Source organism: Lissotriton helveticus, chromosome 12 (assembly GCF_964261635.1).
Source record: "Lissotriton helveticus chromosome 12, aLisHel1.1, whole genome shotgun sequence".
Classification (NCBI taxonomy): Eukaryota; Metazoa; Chordata; class Amphibia; order Caudata; family Salamandridae; genus Lissotriton; species Lissotriton helveticus.
The window spans coordinates 114,422,536-114,441,847 of record NC_136073.1 but is presented as its reverse complement, the minus strand read 5'-3'; the positions used below and the strand labels follow the sequence as shown (position 1 = coordinate 114,441,847).

At 46.4% G+C, this 19,312-nt stretch overlaps 2 protein-coding genes across 4 annotated transcripts in view; both read right to left on the bottom strand.

Moving 5' to 3' along the window:
* LOC144797817 (transmembrane protein 272-like) overlaps window positions 1-7,677 on the bottom strand; it is a 279,379-nt gene extending 271,702 nt beyond the window's left edge. For all 3 annotated transcript variants that reach the window (XR_013603470.1, XR_013603471.1, XM_078668615.1), the window contains exon 1: window positions 7,465-7,677. The gene's annotated coding sequence lies outside the window, so the exon portion shown is untranslated. The remainder of the gene's footprint in view (window positions 1-7,464) is intronic.
* LOC144798642 (transmembrane protein 272-like) overlaps window positions 1-19,312 on the bottom strand; it is a 1,182,125-nt gene that overhangs the window by 826,036 nt on the left and 336,777 nt on the right. The gene's annotated exons all lie outside the window — the stretch shown is intronic.

Sequence of the window (19,312 nt, the reverse complement as noted above, 5' to 3'; positions counted from 1 at the left end):
TCTGAGACCTGCCCGTCAGGAAGGATCTGACCCAGGCCAGAGCCAGGCCCTGGATACCAGCCTGCTCGACACGGCGGAGAAGGATGTTATGATCCACCGTGTCGAAGGCGGCTGACAGATCTAACAATACCAGGGCCTGGGGGGTACCCCTGTCAACACCGTCCCTCAGGGCATCCAGCACGGTCAAGATCACTGTCTCCGTAGAGTGGCCGGGTCTGAAGCCAGCTTGATTGACCTCGAGGAAGTTGGAGCTCTCGATAAACTGTGAGAGACAGGTGGTGACGTGGGCTTCCAGGATTTTTGAGAAGAAAGGTAAAAGAGAGATGGGGCGGTAGTTTGCCGGAGCAGCGGGGTCAGCCCCCGGCTTCTTCAAAAGAGGCACCAACACGGCCTCCTTGAAGGAGCCCGGCACCGTCCCAGAAGAAAGGGAAGAATTTAGCAGGGGGAGGATACAGTCAGGTAGAGTATGACAGATGTCCCTAAGAATGGAGGGAGGGCAGCAGTCATCCGGGGATCCCGACTTGATACGGGTGGCAAGAGTGGCCAAAGAGGTGGGGTCTAGAAGAGGGAATTGTGTAAAAGAAAAGGTGTTGTGGGGGGGGGGGGAACAGATCCAGCGCCAGGAACCGTAACGGGGATGGTGTCCTTAATCAGTGCGATTTTTTCAACGAAAAAAGTGCTGAGGGCATTACATGCTTCCTGTGTAGGGGCCTGAGTGGGAAGCGTCCTGGGGTCGGAAGTGAATTCGTTAAGGATTTTAAAGATTTCCTTAGACTGGCCAGGGGCAGATAACATTTTACCCGAGGCATAGGTTTTTTTGGCTGCCAGAATAGCAAGTTTGTACCCATTGCGGGCAGCCACGTAGGCGTCTCTGCTCACAGGGCTGTAGTCTCTCCTCCACTTGCGCTCAAGCTGGCGAAGTTCCAGATGGAGGGCTTTTAGGTGGGGGGTAAACCATTTGTGGGAGTTACTGTGCCGGGATTGGGGGAACTTAGTGAGGGGAGCAAAGATGTCACTGGCTGTAGTAAGCCAGTCTGCCACGAGGCCGTGGAGCTCGTCGGTACCAGTGTCATTAGGTGGCAGAGGGTAGGTTTGGGACAGGTGAACCAGTAGTTTGGAGGAATCGACAGCCTTCCACTTGCGAGCCCTGCCATTCTCCCGTGGGGGGACCTTAATCTGGCCGACCGCTGAAAAGGTGGTATCAATCAGGCAATGGTCCGACCACACACAAGGTGTTATTAGTGGGCAAGAGGACGTGACTCCGTGGGTCCAAACATGGTCGAGGATGTGGCCACCCTTATGGGTGGCAGACCTGACTAGTTGGATAAAGTTCAGGTTTGAGAGACCCTCGAACAGATCGGAAGCATGTGGGCCAGCGTCCACATGTTGAAACCAGTAGTTAAAGTCCCCAATGATGATGATACGGGGGGAGCAGGTAGCAATACTGGTTAGCTGATCGATAAAGGATGAGGGGAAGGACGGCATGGAGTGGGGAGGACGGTATAGTAGCACAAGAGTAACTGCACCTACCTCGGTCCCCAGGCTAAGAACCAGGGTGTCTACATCCGGTAGAGTCATGGCCGCAGAAGCAATAATCTTAAGATCCTTGCGTATTACCGCTGCCACCCCTCCCCCGGTGCGGCCCCCTGATCGGTTGTTGTTCAGTAAAAAGTAGTCAGGGGGTAACGCAGCCAAGATGTCTGGGAGAGAGTCGTCGGTAAGCCAAGTCTCAGATAGCAATAAGACGTCGGGGCTTTCAGACATGAGAAGATGCAGGATGTCGGTTTGGTGCTTAACCATTGAGCGGGTGTTCAGGTATAGGACCCGGATGGCCGACTCGGGAGGAGCCGGAACGGTAAATGATGGTTTTGGAGCAAGCTTAGGGGTTGAAATGCCTGCAATGCCAAGTGAGGTAATGCGAGCCCAGGTGTCGGAGGAGAGAGGGCAGGCCGAGGCGTGTAGGCGCCTAAGGGCGGAGGACGAGTAAGGATGGGAAGTGACAGCACTACTGGCCCCTGGGCCCGTCCGGCCGCGGACGGGCGCAGACGGGCTTAACTCAGGCGCAACTCCGGCGCGCCTGCGTCGCGCCCGCTGCGCTCGTCCGCTGCGCTGACACATAGTGGGCGTTTAAATAGAGGAGGGACTAGGGGGGTGTGCCCAGATCCTGATCGGCACTCAACCCGACCCAAAATGGCGCCCGCGGCTGCCGAGAGCCCGCCCCAGCGATCAGCCCTCAGCCGGCCGCCGTGCCCCTGAAAAGAAAAGCAGGTAAGAGCCTGTCAACTTTGAAATAAAGTTAGTTACAGCGTTATAGTTGTGGCGATTTTTAAAACTGGGATTCCAGGGGAGCCCCCGCAGCTCGCAATCAGCAGGGGGGGGGGAGTTAAAAACTCAGCCAAACAAAACACTGCTCCTCAGCTACTGCGCGCTAGCCCACTGCCACCGGGCAGCGTCGCAATCACTGGGAGGAAAAAGAACTCACTCCTAAATAGAGGAGGGACTAGGGGGGTGTGCCCAGATCCTGATCGGCACTCAACCCGACCCAAAATGGCGCCCGCGGCTGCCGAGAGCCCGCCCCAGCGATCAGCCCTCAGCCGGCCGCCGTGCCCCTGAAAAGAAAAGCAGGTAAGAGCCTGTCAACTTTGAAATAAAGTTAGTTACAGCGTTATAGTTGTGGCGATTTTTAAAACTGGGATTCCAGGGGAGCCCCCGCAGCTCGCAATCAGCAGGGGGGGGGGGGGAGTTAAAAACTCAGCCAAACAAAACACTGCTCCTCAGCTACTGCGCGCTAGCCCACTGCCACCGGGCAGCGTCGCAATCACTGGGAGGAAAAAGAACTCACTCCTAAATAGAGGAGGGACTAGGGGGGTGTGCCCAGATCCTGATCGGCACTCAACCCGACCCAAAATGGCGCCCGCGGCTGCCGAGAGCCCGCCCCAGCGATCAGCCCTCAGCCGGCCGCCATGCCCCTGAAAAGAAAAGCAGGTAAGAGCCTGTCAACTTTGAAATAAAGTTAGTTACAGCGTTATAGTTGTGGCGAAATCGTCACTCGAATATGCCGAAAATACATGTACTTGATGTACTCGTCATTCTCGGTCTTTTGATACCAAATTCGTCCTATTTCGACAAAGTTTTTATTCTCGAGTCTGGTACTATTACATGAATCCAGATTTTTCAGAACCACAATATGCAAAGATGTGTCTAGCTGCGAAGGACCAGGGGAGGGACGTTTGTTTTTAAGCGATTCAACAGAGCGGCGTCGCTCAGCGCGTCGCTCTGCGAGTAGACTTTCCCTCTCAATATCTGGAACTACGCTAAACACAAAGTCATCCAATGTCCCTTTGTTGCCACCAATAGCCAAAGGCAGTGATCCTTTTCTTGAGCTCGAACTCATGATGTATAGCAATTAGGACTTAAAGCAATATAGGGCACAAGGACATATAAACAACTATGGGAAGTAGGAACACAACCCCACTGTGTTAGCACTTACTAACTAGTATGACACTTTACTTTGGGATGATAGGCAGAATACCAGAAATGTCAGAAAGTTGGCCCAGCCCGGCCTCCCTCGACTCCTGAGGGCAACAGAGGGCCCGCCCCTTTGCCCGGGCTTCGCCCGGCGTCCCGCGAGGAGGAGCAGATTATCAGGGCGCGTGACAGGCCGTGGGCGGGGCTAGCAGGGGACGCCGGCAAGCGGTAGAACGCCGTGCAGGGACTCCTGGTCAAGCGAGTCCCTGCGCTCCTCCCCTGCAGATGTTAGTCTCTCCCCCGGTGCACACAAGATCCGCGGCAGCCCCTCCACAAAGACAAACGCCGCGAAGCGGCACCCGCAAAGCGGGTGCTGCGAGTCTTGGTGGCAGGACAGGGCAGGGCAGGTCCAACACAAAGGGGTCACAGCACCAGCCGCCTTCAGGTGAGTCCTCTCTCTAGTGCAGCTTCCAATGTCCAAGGGTTCCCGGTGGTTGCAGAGACTGGGGGCTTATGTGCAGGTTTTCCAAGCCGGGGCGGGGCTAGCAGGGGGCGCAGGCAAGCGGTAGAACCCCGTACAGGGACTCCTGGTCAAGCGAGTCCCTGCGCTCCTCCCCTGCAGATGTTAGTCTCTCCCCCGGTGCACAAAAGATCCACGGCAGCCCCTCCACAAAGAAAAACGCCGCGAAGCGGCACCCGCGAAGCGGCTGCGGCGAGTCTTGGCGACAGGGCAGGTCAACACAAAGGGGTCACAGCACCAGCCTCCTCCAGGTGAGTCCTCTCTCTAGTGCAGCTTCCAACGTCCAAGGGTTCAAGTATCAGCTATGTATTTTTTTTTTTACACTTCGGCTGCCCAGTAAAATAGTGATACATTTTTCTGTCTTTTTAATGTTACTTTTAAAAGCACTTAGGTGTACTTTGTATCACTGGAGGTGCGCATGATTGAAGTCCTTGGTTAGGTGGTTATGTTACAAATATTAAACACCCAGCCAGCCTGCCAAGGCCAGGTTTACTGGCTTTGCCAATGCTTGTTCACTTTGTATTCTGCTACTTGTAGTTCTGCATTTATTATAAGAAAACCGATAAAATGGAATGCAGGGGAAGAAATAAGAAGGGCTGACCTTCGCACACCTTTGCTCTCTTGTGTTGTAAGAAGTTTAAGATCTTTTTGCTTGGTCACAATTGTCATTTTTCAAAAAAATAAAAAAAAATAAAATAAAAGAGTGTTTTAAGACGACAGCCTTATTATGGAGTCCTTGTAGCACCCAGCGCTGTAATGCAGCGCCTGCGAATCCGGACGCAGTGTGTGATCCTGGGCGCTGTATTACCGACTCCTGGTGAGTACCACATGAACCGGGAAGGGCCTTCCGGGTTCATCAGGTTCTCACCAAGGGTTGTAATAAGGCCTAGGGGTAGTGGCACACCGGCCACACCCATGTCGAGGAGCATTGACACACGAGGAGCATTGACACACCCACGCCTGGGGGCATTGGCACACCCATTGGTATACATTTCCACCTATTCCTGGTCCCGGTTTCAGAAAAACATAGCACAGCGTTACTTCCTGGCTAAACGCGCGCGTGACATTGTTCCCATAAAATTAGTAAACTGAATTTGTCCGGCACCTGCGGTTACAACTGAAGCGGATTACTTCCCATCTCGTAACGCAGCCCAAAGAAGAAAGTTAGTCGAAATGTCCCGTGATAGGCGCGGGAAGTGTGACTCGTCACTTTTATTTACGGTATTTGTAATCGGTGCTAGAAATGAAAGTGCAGGTACTCACCCCAAACCAACAACGCCCCCCCCCAAACACACACACAACTGGACCCCACTATCTGTTTGCTGTTGATTCGTTCTGTCAATGTGCACTCCCACATTAAAAGTATTCGCCCCGGCAGAGAAGTGAAAGCACTGCCTCTTTACACATTTTTTTTTAGTGCGGGTACTCAGCAAGTGAGTACGCAACCATTTAAAGCAATACAATACGCTAACAGCCTGAACATAACAGGACACCAAGTAGCGCACATATACAGAGCCATGAGCCCCAATACCTCCAAACTAAATAACAAAACTATAGCCCAATGGGAAGTAGCAGCAGGGAGAGAGCTAAATGCGAAGGAAAGGGCAGATCTATGGTCCTCCACATCAAGAAGGAAGGTGACAACAAGTCTAGACCAGACAATTCTGGCTAGTACACAGGGCCTACTGGACCCCAGCACGCCTTGCAACCATGGGTTTCAGAGAGACCGACTCCTGCTGGAACTGCGATAAGCAGAAGGGAGACCTGGCACACCTCCTCTTCCAATGCACCAAAACCAGGATGTTCTGGAACTCCATAAACACTCTAATCAATGACGTAACTGGAGCCACACTATCACTAGACTTTCACCACCTAATTCTGGGATACACCGACCCATCCATAACATCCGAAAATGACAGAGACCTGATTGACCTGCTGCTCACAGCGGCGGTCAAAACGGTGTTGAACAACTGGAAGGACACAGCACGAGCCACCTTTAAAGCTTGGTTCAACTGGGTCATTTTCCTGAGAGGAGCCGACACCATAACAACCAACAGCCAAACAAACTCAGGGAAAAAGAGCGAGATATGGCTGTCGCTGGACAACTACCTGTCCTCTCATAAGCCACCCTAAGCGCCCAGACCAGGCAAGACTGCATAAACAACACACGCATCCTACTCTACAACACAACGCGCCTCTCTCTCTATCACTACTCTCTACACCCACACACCTCTTCTTTTTTTCCCTCTTCACACCACCAGGGGTGCGAAAAGAGAGCCAGACAGGCTGTAAGGGGGCACGGGGACATTTGAAAACTTGCAAGTTGGACGAGAAGAAGAAGCAAGCTGGGGCATGGACGGACACAAGCCAAACTGATACAAGCCAATCGAGACGAGACAATGCTGCCCCCCTCCCCCCCCGTGCGCTTTTCCTATCCCCCAGGTGTTTCACCCCGTACCATGTAAATATGCTCTTTACTTTCAATAAAAAATTACTGAAATAAAAAAAAAAAAGCTCTGCTTGTGATTTTGATACAAAATTCTTTGTAATCGCAGATACCACTTTTCTGCTTCCTGCAAAGCGTCACTTAGTGTGTCACGCAAGAGGAAGCGAGACATCATGGTTAGGCACAACAGACATGTTACAGACATGTAGACTGAAAGACAGACAGTTGGATGCGCGTGCACCAACTTACTGAGATGTTATATATTGACTGAACCTCAACCTATGCTCTGAGAAGGACCTTAGTGCTGCACTTCCCCCTGGTGGAGGCGGATGAAGTGCGCCCCGCAGCTGCTGAGTCAAGACCGGTCCGGGCCACACTTTGGGGTCACTGAGGTCTTGAACAGCGCAAGAGCAGCAGCGTGTGTGTCGCCCCCGATTGTGGTGAATGGCTGCTTTTCATGGGGTCTTTAAAGGAAACGAGCTGCGTCTGTGTGTGGAGTGAGTGTAGCAGCATTCACGGACCTCTCTGAACTAGAATGTATTGCGACACAATCAATAATACACAACAGCACACTTAAAAAGAGAATATAGTGCAACCACGCAGTACAAACCTACAACAAAACATTGAAATAACGATACACAAAAACACAACAGCACACCAAAAACAACACTTCACCACCGCAACAGAAACATTGCATAATCAACACGCACAAACATTCTTGTCACACATTGCCACCTCTATTACAAGTGGTACGGGGAGGTTGTACGAGTACCGCCTGTTACCACCAGGACATGGAACGGCGCCAGTCTAAATGTTTCGTGATACAGCACAACCTCTTTGGTGCAAGAGTAAGAGATAAAAGTGAAAGTAGCCAGGGAGGGCATGTGCAGGCGGAAGAGAGGCTCTGGTTGTGCCCAGTACCTGTCAGTAAGCCCCCTCGGTGCCACCTCTGGCCCCTTAGATGCTAGCCTGGACCCCTGTAGCGCCTTCCTCTCTCCCTGTCGTCCCCCCCCTAGCGCTGCGTACTTACACGTCAGTAGCAGCAGAGATAGCACTCAAGCTGGAGAGACTGCGCCGAAACTCGTCGACAACACCGGGTCTCCTGGGGCCGCCGCTGCCTTCTCTGTGGTTGTTGATGTCTAGGGGGAGGCCCTCTCAGCCTCCTGCTTTTTAAAGCAGCCGCGACCCTTCCAGAGCACCACCTGCTGCGCATCATCTAATGATGGAGCCCTGGCGCTTCCTGCCAGAGGCCCTGGTGTGTTGACACACTCGGCCCCAGGAAGCTGCAGACTCTGGTGCTGAAACCAGGGTTTGAGCCTCGAGGTCGCGCCCACATCCTGTGTTTCGGGGCAAATCACTCTCCAAGTGCCTGAATGTGTCATGTAAATACAGGGTCGAGTTCGCGCTATATAAAATATGCACAAAAAACAGTACTCGAGCCGCGAATTGGTTTGAGGGTTAATGCACCTGCTGCTGCAGCTCAGGTCTGTGTGTGTGCGGTCCGCAGCTCGATCACCGCGAGGATACGGTACATCCTCATCATTAAAGGCCAAAGTCAGTTGCACACCCCTGTCAGAAATAGGTGGAAAGAAGGAAAATCTTTTTTTCTTTCTATAACAGTGTTGCTTTTTAAGGCATTCCAATGTGAGGAGGGAGGGCCAAGCCTTTTGAGGCTGTTCCTGAAGCACTTTATCGCACATGGGAGGAGATGTGGGTGTGGCCAGAGATTCTGGCTTTGGATCTGGGAAATCAGGCTCGAGTCTCGGCGTGCGCTCAACATCCTGTGATTCTGGGCAAATCAGGTACATTAAAGCACAAACATTGGTATAGCCAATATGTCTCCCCTTTGGGTCCTTAAGTGTTTAGCCATGCAGCACGTTATCCTGGGTGCTGTGCCGACAGCGATTGAAGAGCTATACAAATACTGCGCACTGGGGTATGCATTGGGCTTTAAGTGGGAAAAAAAACTGGGGGTGCTCTAAAAGGGGCGTAGTACATCTCTTAAAGGGGTGGAGCCTATCCGAGTAGGGGCGTGGTCTAAATCATGATAACTAGCCTTGTGTGCTTAAGAAAATCATGAAGTCGCATCCAGCAAAGGATAATAAAATAGGCAAAAAGGTATATTTATTAAGTATAAGCCATAAACATACCAAACACTTTAAAAAACATTTAAGAAATCTTTTAAGTTCTGAGTTTTTCTGAAGTTTGTACAATGCTAAAAACCCCTTTTACTGCAGGAAAATTTGTGAAATCCCAAAAGTCACGCGTTCCAATGTAGACAAAACACAGGCATTAGTAACTGCATCTCTATAAGTACAAGCACGATCTTGGAAAGTTAATGTGCACTACTGCTCGCCACCTGACATGGGTCAGGGAGGACATCAAATTTGAAAAACTACCGGGCAATCCGACTGCCAGTGTAAACACAAATTTTCATTTACTTTCACCTTGTCAATACTTTGACTTCTGTGTACCTCCTTCACGCACAGTTGCAACTGTAATATGTGATCACTGCTCCATGCACTATCAGAGAGGCCAAGGATTGGATGACCATGTATTCTGAACATCTTTCTGACACACTGACAGGCACTGTCAGTTTTTGAGACAAACAGGCCTTCAGCCTCCACTTTAGGGCTCTCAATCAGTGCTCGTTATAAACTCTTGGAAGCGACTTTTCAAAATGTGTTCTATACAAGAATTATAATAATCTACCCAAAGAAAAAACAGAAAAACAACGTCCTGAAAATAGCTGACACTCTCAAGGAGTGCAAGATTATGCGTAACGTGTAAAATTTGAACAGGAAGTAAATCGGTGACATGGATTACTTTAACATTTTTTTCACACAAATTGTTCAAATCTCCATCAGTGTTATTTGCCAGAACAGTTAAGGAAATTAAGCTACGGCCTGATAGGGACACGTTTCATGTCTGTTTTTAATTATTACCAGGTCTGAGACTCACAGGGACCAACCCACTTAAAGTCCTGGCCACACACCTCCTATGAGGACATTTTCTTACACAATTAACACAAGTTTTCTCACTCGCTGGAGTGAGTATGTTTGCTAGCATCTGGAATGTTCAAGATGATAGGCCTTCGAGTTGCTTGTGGAACAAGAGCGTTTTAAGGCTGATCAGTTACTGGAAGCAACGTGATGACGCGCAAGAAACTTTGCAACAAATAAATACTTCACACCTTTCAGCGCGATGTAACTCAAAGTTTTTATCTGCATGAACGTTTGAGTGACATCGCAAATGTTCATCTTTCTTTGAAAAATTTCAGCGCGATGTCACTCAAACATAAAAACATAAATAGCAAAGAAAATAATTCAGGGGGGGGCTGAATCTTAAAGCACTAGGCAGAGTGAAGCTGCAGGGGCTCTTGGAAGGGGTGAAAAAATATCAAAGCCTCATTAACATGCACATCGTCTTTTAAAGACCTGTGAAGTGCAACGGTGCGCCTGTGTGTGTGCCCGGGAGTTGTATGAGCCCGAGCTGACACACACGAGGGGTGGGGGGGCTAGGGGGGCTGAAGCCCTTTGATTCCGAGGGGTGTTGCGCGCCTGCATGAAATCATGCCGTCGTGGGCATGCCGTGACCTCCACTACTCAGTGAGGAAACGGAGCTCTCACTGTATAGCATAATTCATTTTCCTTAACTGAGAAAACATCGTAGCAGCAACCTCCAGGGCTTTAAGTGGGCCAGGTATGAGCACTGGCAGTTTTATTTTGGGACCCTCGAAACGGTTCTAAAAAAAAAAGTTTTAAAAAATGAAGAAAGGGCTACCTTTGCCAGCCGCGAAAATAGAGCCCGATAGAGACCAGTTTCGAGGGCCCCCCAAAAAAACTGCCGGTGCTCAGACCCGGACAGACCCGGCCCACTTAAAGCCCTGGGTATGCACTCTGATTCAGGAATACATGCCTGCCTCAGGAAATATTTATGAACACGGTCCAAGGCTTTTTAACGCACAGACAGAAAGACAGGTGCCTTGATGCAAGCCAAAGCACTATCACCCTCTGTGTGCGGCCATCTTGAAGCTGCTTTCTTGATAAAGGTTACAAAAACGGAGCATGTACTAATACAGCATAGAAAAAAGCAACAAGAGGAACCAGATGCTAAGAGTGCATCAAACTGGAATAATGAGTGACTGAGGAGTGAAGAAGTTAGAGCAATGGACAAACTGACAACGCAGTACTTTTTCCTTTCAAAGATTCCCAAAGTAGTTTGCATGGGAGGAGGGGAGGGGCGGGGGGGAGGGGGGGGTACGCGCTGGGTAGCACTTCATGTGGTTTTCTCTTTTTTAAATTTTTTTTCCCTTGTCGTTTGTCAACTTCCCACATCTGCTCTACCTGCACCGGCCATCACTGGGCAGAAAACTCAGGGACCTCCCTGGGTGGCAAAAGTTCTAGCTACGCCACTGGGTACGACACAGACTCAACTTCAGCTGTGGTGTAGTGGAACCGGCAGTTAGAGACCCCTTCACAATCTGGGTGGATGGTGCAGTGATGTCATCTGAGACATAACCTCTGGTGCTCTTTGTGTGCAGGCTGGGTTGAGGGGTGAGAGTGGGCAGTCAAGTAATGCCTCACAGTCCCTGGGGAACTGCCGTAAATGTACTTTGAAATCAGAGTTCTGAGAGGTGGAGGACAACAGGAAAGGGCAGCGGGCATCCACTGCTATGCAGCTGTGGCAGATAGCACCCCAAGCTCCAGAGTAGGCTGAGGAGAGTGCCCTATCAGCACCCACAGGCATTCTTCTAATTTACCTCTGTAGCCTGTTCTCTAGAGCTGTGAAACATGCACTCTCAGAGTGTTTCAGACAAAAAAGGAGCGAAGCAGAAGGCAGGTAGAGTCACAGGAATGAGAGGCAGCAATGAGAGTGGGGGACGGAAGTGCATGGGCAACAGGACGCAATATTGGGTGGTGAGACAGCAACACTGTATGCAGCGGTGTACAGTAGCAAGGTGCGAGAGAGCGACTCATTGCAGAAGGTAGGAAGAGAGATAGCTTGAACAGTACTGTCATGGAGTGCTTCATGAGAAAGGAAACAAGAGGGAGGAGGCGGAAACATGGAAGCAACACTAAGAAGGGTAGGGGGATGCTAAGACAACATGGGTGGCATAAGCAATACAGGGGTGGGGGGGCTGGAGTACTCAGCATCCCCAGCGTAGCGAGTTTTGAAAAGAGAATGGGAGAGCTCGTTGTGAGGGGCATACTAAGAGAGCGGTAAACATTGCCTCATTCGCATATCACCTGGTTGAAGCACCGTTGTTAAAATGCTGTAATCTGCGTGAAACACGTTCTGTTTCTAATCGAATATAGTGTGTGGGCGAGTTTTAAATATAAATGTTTTTATGCTTGTAATACTATGCGCTTCACAACTTTGGAGCATAAAACGAATCACTTTCAAACAGCACACCCGTTACCTTGTCAATAAAAAGAAAGTTTGTTTACACGTTACCAACACGGATTCACTTGGCATTACCCATTCACACACGCTACCTTCATAATGAATAAAAGGAAGTTTGTTTACCTGATACCAAACGCAATCACTTTGCTCTTGGATTTAAAGTAAAAAATACAATCATTTACAAATATACACACACACATGCTGCAGGCAACGGCAAAAGCAGGCAAAAAAGAAAGAAAGAAATAATTCCCCAAAATAAACACAAACACTAAAGCGTAAAGATTCCAGTAATTGGACGGTGTTCCATGGGAGGAAATATAACACAAAAAGGAGGGGTAGAAAGAAAGTATTAACCACTAGCAAGTCCACATTTTTAAAGGACAATTGAATTAACGAATGAAAAGGCAGTGGGCAGGCTGTAAACCCACAAAGTGTATACAACATGTCTGGAAGAGACTGCACAAGCACTGCCCATGATGGACCAAAAAATGGCTCTATACTATAAATAATTTTTTTAAATAAAAAAAGTCCTCTAGTTATATGGTAGTGAGTTTACAACGGGGTATACCCTAAGAACTCTCTGACCTGGGTCAGTTAAAATAGATATGTATGCAGTGGTCAGAGTCTATTGATTATAACACAGAATATATCATCAAAACCTTTGCATTAATGAGGTATTTCAAATTGCTTCTGTGCAGTACAAAAAACATTTATTAAAACATTTTAGTGATCAGTGTACTTAGTATCTTTAAAAAAAAATAAGGATTAAAGTATAAAATATGCAAAAGACCAATTACTTCATTAGGTCAGGCACATGCTCAAGGACATGAAATCTCAGTGAAATCGATATCTAAACTTTCTTGTAGATTCATATACATTGTCTACATAGTAACATTTCAACGCACTCAGAGTGACAAGAAAAAGAGACAGTTAAGTGGAATGGGTGTGATTGGGTAAAGGTGAGGACTGGGTAAAGGATGTTGTGACCATACTACAATCACAGTGGTTTCCAATGCAACCTTCACTGACTAATTTCGTTCATTAGTTCCAAATAGCTCTTTAACATAGGCTCACTGTTAATCCATAGGTTGCTTCCTATGTTAAGAGAGTAAGTACAATCCGGTCTACGTTTCGACCCCTGGATTAAGGGTTGATTGAAGCCTCATGCTGGGGTCTTCTTCAGGATTTTAGAAGTGCAGAAGCGCTTATTTTTGGGCCGTCCAGTGGCCTTTAAGGTTGGACCATCCTAGGTTCCTCTATGTTTGAAAGTAACTGGGCCATCCAGGGCTTTCCAATCAGTCGATTTAATGTTTTCATGCCCGCTTTGTGGCTTCTCCAGATGCATTAATTAATCTTGCAGTCCATGTGTTCACATCAGAAACACCTCGGAGCGGGTACATTCCTCAGTGCTGCCGGGCCGCGTTATATGGGGCACGTCTACTGCATCTCAGCCGCGACCCATGCAGGTTAGAGCGGTGGGGCCGGGTTGGTGGGAGATTTGAAAGATGACCTTCAAGGAAAATTAAATAAATAATTTATCTTCCTTCCCCGTCGTCTGTCGGAAACCCCCCACGCGGCCCCACCACCCTACCGCTCTTACCGACATGGCCGCGGCTGCTGCAGCCTAAACAAACCAAAGTGCCTGCCTGCAGTATTTTTACAGACCTTCTACTCGCCTGGCCTCCTCCTGGACAGGTCAAGTCACCATGTACTCAATTTTGCCCCTATTTTATTATTATTTTTTTTTTGTAGAGTTTTATATAGCGCGAACTAGAACCGAACCGAATCAGTTATCAGAGCGCTTTACATAGCACCAGTTACGTTACATGAGGACACACTTTCATTTTTAGGCACGGGGAGATTAAGTGATTTGCCCAGAATCACAGGGGGTTTTTGGCGTCGTTACCGAGACTCGAACCAAGTTCCCCAGGTCCGAGGTCGAGCGCCTTAGCCGTTAGGCCAACCCCTCTCCCCTGCTCTATGTGCATCTCACAATGGAGGATAATGCTCTAACAATGATGCAATCCCCAATTCTGAGGTTCACAAACATCACATATACGCTATTTACTGCAACTTCAATTTTCCTCAAAGATGTGTTTTGCCTATGTGGCTCCTGGCACTTTTACTCAGTTATCACACTAACACTTTCTTCTCCTTTTATTTTTGTTAAGCTACTTGGAGCAGAAGTTTTCCTGCAAATAAATATGAAACAGGGAAACCAGGCTGTTTCTGCCATATGCATCTGTATGTTTTTTTTAAATCACTTGGAGCTATTAGTATGTATCTTCTTTTCTATAAAAATCTTCTGATGTGCTAAAATGGCCTTGTTAGTTTAATTGTTTTTTGTTGTCTTTACCTAGGCTCGAAAACACAATAGGGAATTGCCTTGTTGCCACTCTCATCTTGAGTTGCCAACAGAAACGTTTATAAGAGGAAGCTCCTATCTCCTCATTTGACATTTGTTCTATATGCAGGAGCCGGGGAAACATTTATGAACGCTTTGAAAGTTATCCTGAACGCGTCATCAAACATAAAGTTTTGACGATAACAGTTGTTCTTAGGTGTTCCTCCAAGTTACTTTGCTCTTATTGGGTCTTGGCTAAGGTTTTACACGATAAATGTCGCTTAATGAATGAGCAAGTGGTCAGTACCTTCGTGATTGGGCTTGTCGTTTTGATCAAACAACTTTCTTATTTTTTCCATCACTTGGGCTTCTCTCTATGCATCCACCTCAGTGTTGCTTTAACTGAGTCACACCAGACTACTTTTTTAGTTGCTCTGGTCTCTTTCACAATGTATTTCCCTTTTGTTTGTCCTCCCCCTTTCCTCCTTTTTCACTACTAGAAATGTTTTAAAATGATATAGTTAGCTTTCTTCATTTCTTCTGTAATATATGACATTAAACTGAAATGAGGTTTACTATTTTGTTAAACAGCCTTGAAAAAGTCGTCTCAAGACAAAACACCTGTTGGCTTTCTTGTTTTCCGTCTCTACTGATCAACATTGAAGAAGACTTAAGAATAAAATCATTTTGGCTACACACACTATTGGATTTGTATTAGTATTGTTTATGGAACTGTTGCCTCACTGGAGGCACTTATGTAACTTGATTGGGTTGTGTTCTGTCAACCAAAACATTTTTTTCATTCTATTTGTATATGGGCATCTTAAATACTTAATAACATTGTGGATGGCACAGTGTTTGACATTGAGCACGCTGGAGAATATCCTCTTTATTTCCTAAACTTTGGGGCAAAACATACACAGAGGTGCTGGATGTAGTGTACCACTGCCATCAAGTGTATATATATATATATATATATATATATATATATATAGATATATATATATTTATTACCTACTGGCGGTCGCCAGTAGGTAGTTCTAGTTAGGACCTACTTTCCATAGGAAATCCAAAACATTCTATTTGGAATAACTTTGGCGTCGGAGGACGAATCTTCATGAATTTCTCCAAGAAAATGGCCTGCTCGGTTCCGCTCCTTCCCTGAAAGTTCGGGGGTGATTCGTCAAGTGGGGGCCGAGAAAAAGGGGGGTCCAAAAACATGTTTTCCCCATGCAATTTTCCATAGGGACCTTTAGCCATGGCTACAGCCCGCACTTCTGAACAGAATTATAGCAAATTTGGCAGAGAGGTAGAGTTCAGTTCGCAGATTGTGCTTTTTGTTAAATGGTGTAAATCCGTTCAGTAGTTTCTGAGAAAATTACAAGTAAAATCATATCGATATCTGGAGACAGAGTCCGACACACATACCGAAATTCGTACAATTCCAAGCACAAGCTGCATGCTGATTGGATGTCAACTGTCTGTGAACACTGCAAACCAGAAAGTGTTGGCAGCCATTTTGTTAGTCGCTAGAAGCGAGTCACAAGAAAACAGTAAAACAAAGTTGAGAAATAAGGAAAGGGGGCAGGGTAGAAATATCCTGACTCTCTAGGCTTGCTCAGGGGGTCGTATATGGATTTTTAGGGTCAATTTTTATTTTTGTTAAAATCAAAAATCGTGGCGTACGCATATGGTACTCGTACTCGGTGGAAAAGGAAAAAAAACTAGAAGTCCATTTTATTCATTAGGTCTTGGGGGGAAAATTCATGAGGCAATTTTTAGAGCTATATTTCTATGACAGTATGTAAAACTTTCCGTTTTTTTTCCTGCATCAGTTGTACTCTCTACGCATGCGCAGCCTTGTTTGCAAGTGCACTTTTTTTTCTTTTTCTTCAAGTTCGCCAAGCAAACCTCTCCTGATTTTAGGTATTAAATTTGCCGCTTTCTTTTCCCGGGTCGTGTGTCATTCGGTGGTATACTTTTGTAATATATTAATAAACATATTGTATGTATATTTATTTGAAATGTAGTGTCGAGGCACCAAACGTTGATTACATACACCGTCCAAACGCCATTTTAGTAGTTTTCCTCTGTTATTTTTATGATAGCTGTTACTTTCATTTTACCCTGCGCATATTTTCTCTGTGATCAATGAGATTTCGTGCCACAGACACCACAGTGTTTGTCCTTGGCCTCCGATCTTATCAGACTTGGTCACACGTATACCTAGAAACTAATTTGAAGGACGTAAGCCACAGCCATTACAACGCGTGTTTGTCAACAAAAAAACATTATTAAGATTATGCGTTTATCATGCGTGGTAAATGCATACTAGTTGTAAAAGCTAGTGGTAAAGCGATATGCGTGCTAATGGTTTTGTGGTGACGATCAAGCGTGCTTATGAACCGGGTCTGGGTGTGGTGGACTCCAGGGCACCAGGCGGAAGGCCACGCAGCTCCACTCATACAATATAGAAGTAATATAGGATTTTTAAAACTTAAAAAAAAAAGATTTCATAATTATCCTAGTTCAAGTCTTCTGTTAGTATGTTCATTAATTACATGAATATATGTTTTGAAACAATTAAAAACATTTGCGTCTTTTTTGTACGGGGCGCCGTACATGATGTCATACGGAAACTTTGATGCGACGTGTACCCTCAAAGCGTATTCGTAGCGTATGCTGAGAATGATTAGCAGTACAAACTATGGTGCGATCACTCTCAAATCAGAGCACATGTCGCGTTATGAGAATGGTTAGAAGTGGTCACTCATTGGAGATCCGATTTGTAGACACATACAATTGCATGGCTCTTGTAAACAAGATGCGCCTAATTTGGACTGAGTTTTGAAAGGTAGTGCAACAACTGCTATCATAACAACGTTCAGTTTACTGGAAACGGGAGTTATTTACTTTGAAATAATGGAGATTGTTGAGCAATGTTAGCAGGCATCGCTTACATGATTACGGTAACTGAGCGTGTGGTTTGATTAAAAAAAAGTTGTGTTAACTCCTCTGCATGGGAAGCTGGATGTTTCCATCTGGCTGTCGATTTCGACCTTGAAAGCAGAGTCAACCAAATGAGTCATATAAGAGCGCTATTGTCTCAAAAAGAGGTCACTCTTATATCTGCTACAGAAACATTTGTCCTTCATGTAGCAAACACCCGCACCGAAGTGCATGCTTTATTAAATACAGCCGTGCTCTTGAATTTTGGGGAGTTAATTTAGAGTATTTTTAATGTGTCCTTGAGTACGGGGTTACCCTACTTTTTTAAAGTTAGAAGCAGTGGCCTTGTGAGTTCTTTTCAAACTATATTTGGTGTCTTTTCGGGATTTTTTTCATTCGATTTTTTCCAGCATCTTTGGTGGATTGCGCTTAATACTCGCATTAGTTGCCGGTGTGCTTTTATTAATTTGTTTACATAAATATGGATGCACATCCTGCAGCAGACGACAATCTGTCCCGGCTGTTGATGGTTCGCAACCTAATGATTAGTTATTACGGAGCGCTGCCTCTGGCTACATTGAGTGCAGTTTATGGATTATCGTTTCGATTCTCCTTTTTCACATGCGTTCAACCTGTGTTCCATTGCCTGAGATGCAATTTCGACTGGTCCCTGGATTTGTGTCTCTGCAGTACGGTGTCTCCCAATGCGGATTATGACCAGCTGATGAGCCCCTTAGTGTTCATGACGTGCTCTGTTCTGGCGGCGGGATTATGGCCTTAGCAGCTATACATGTAATAATAGGACGTTGGAATGTTTTAGCAGCGGCACTTGAGTTCTTGGCACGCAGTTACATTGAAGATGACCCGAGTTTTCCTCTGATGGTGATAGAGGCTCCGGTCATTGAGGAACATGTATGTTCATTCCCACTATTGAATTGGATGGCTGAAATGTTTTCAGATGAGAACACTGACTTCCGGTTGGAAGCTGTTGCTACATACTGTGCTTACACGCTGTTGGATTAAGACTCTTTGATTTTTCTACGTATTCTTTATTATTTAGCTACTGCTTCATATCAAAGAGCGAACAACTTGGAAATGTGAACTTGACTCTGCTTTTTAGGCTTGGACTCTGCGTTCCTAATTCGCCCACGTTTATATCACGTGCTTCGATCAAGGAAGGGTGCCGTGGGTCTGAGCCTTGCACTCACACCCTGTTAAGTTAGCATGGGTTTATTAGAAGCTTACACGCTATTTTTGCTTTCCTGCTCTGCTTTGCACACGACACGTACTTGTGATATTGTTTAGAGAAGGCTGAGTATTTTGCTTTATATGAGAATAATTTGGTATGCTAGATTTGTAAACTGCCTCGCTAGTTTTGTGTGTATAGTGAGAGCATGGAACATCAAGGTTATCTTGAATACTGTGTCTGTTATTCAGAATGATCCTCGCACGTTCGAGCCATAACACATATGCAGCTGTGGCCACCTCTGATACTGGCGCGTTTCATAATGCATTATGGAGGCAAAGTTACACACAGTTGGAGAACATTCGTATCTTGACAGTTTGTGGAGCACTGAATGTGATCCACTACTGCTGAGTACCAGAGGCATGGGTCTGCCCATGTAATCCTATGAGACTTTCTGTAGTTATAAACTAATCTGCTAGGTAGGGAGGGTGAAATGTAGGTATATTTTAAATTTGTTTACCTTTAGCATTATAGGATGCTTTTTCCGTTTGTATTTCATAGAATAGTAACAATGCTGACAACCTTGTTTGTGATAATATGCTTGGTTGTATTATCTAAGATACCGTGCATGAGATTATGGCGTTAGGAATAAACATTTCAAAGTTGCACGTGTCTTTATTTACATCTTGTTTTTGACTGGTGTAAGACTATAATGAAATAGTGGTCTTGTTATCCACTTTACTTCATGTAATCTAAGTCGCATGTTCTGGGTTGACTAGTCATTGGTGTTTTTGCTCTAGGGCGAAGAACCAATGAGTCACTTATTGCTAGTCTGGTAGGGGGTTTGTGTACTAATGTGGGTTTTGGTACACCATTATTCACTGAGGTCCTAAGTCTTTATGCACAGTTCTGTGTATGAGCAGAATTCCTTGAACTGTAGTTACAACAAAAAGGCTTGATAAAGGGCTTGCACTTTGAATATGAATATAAAAT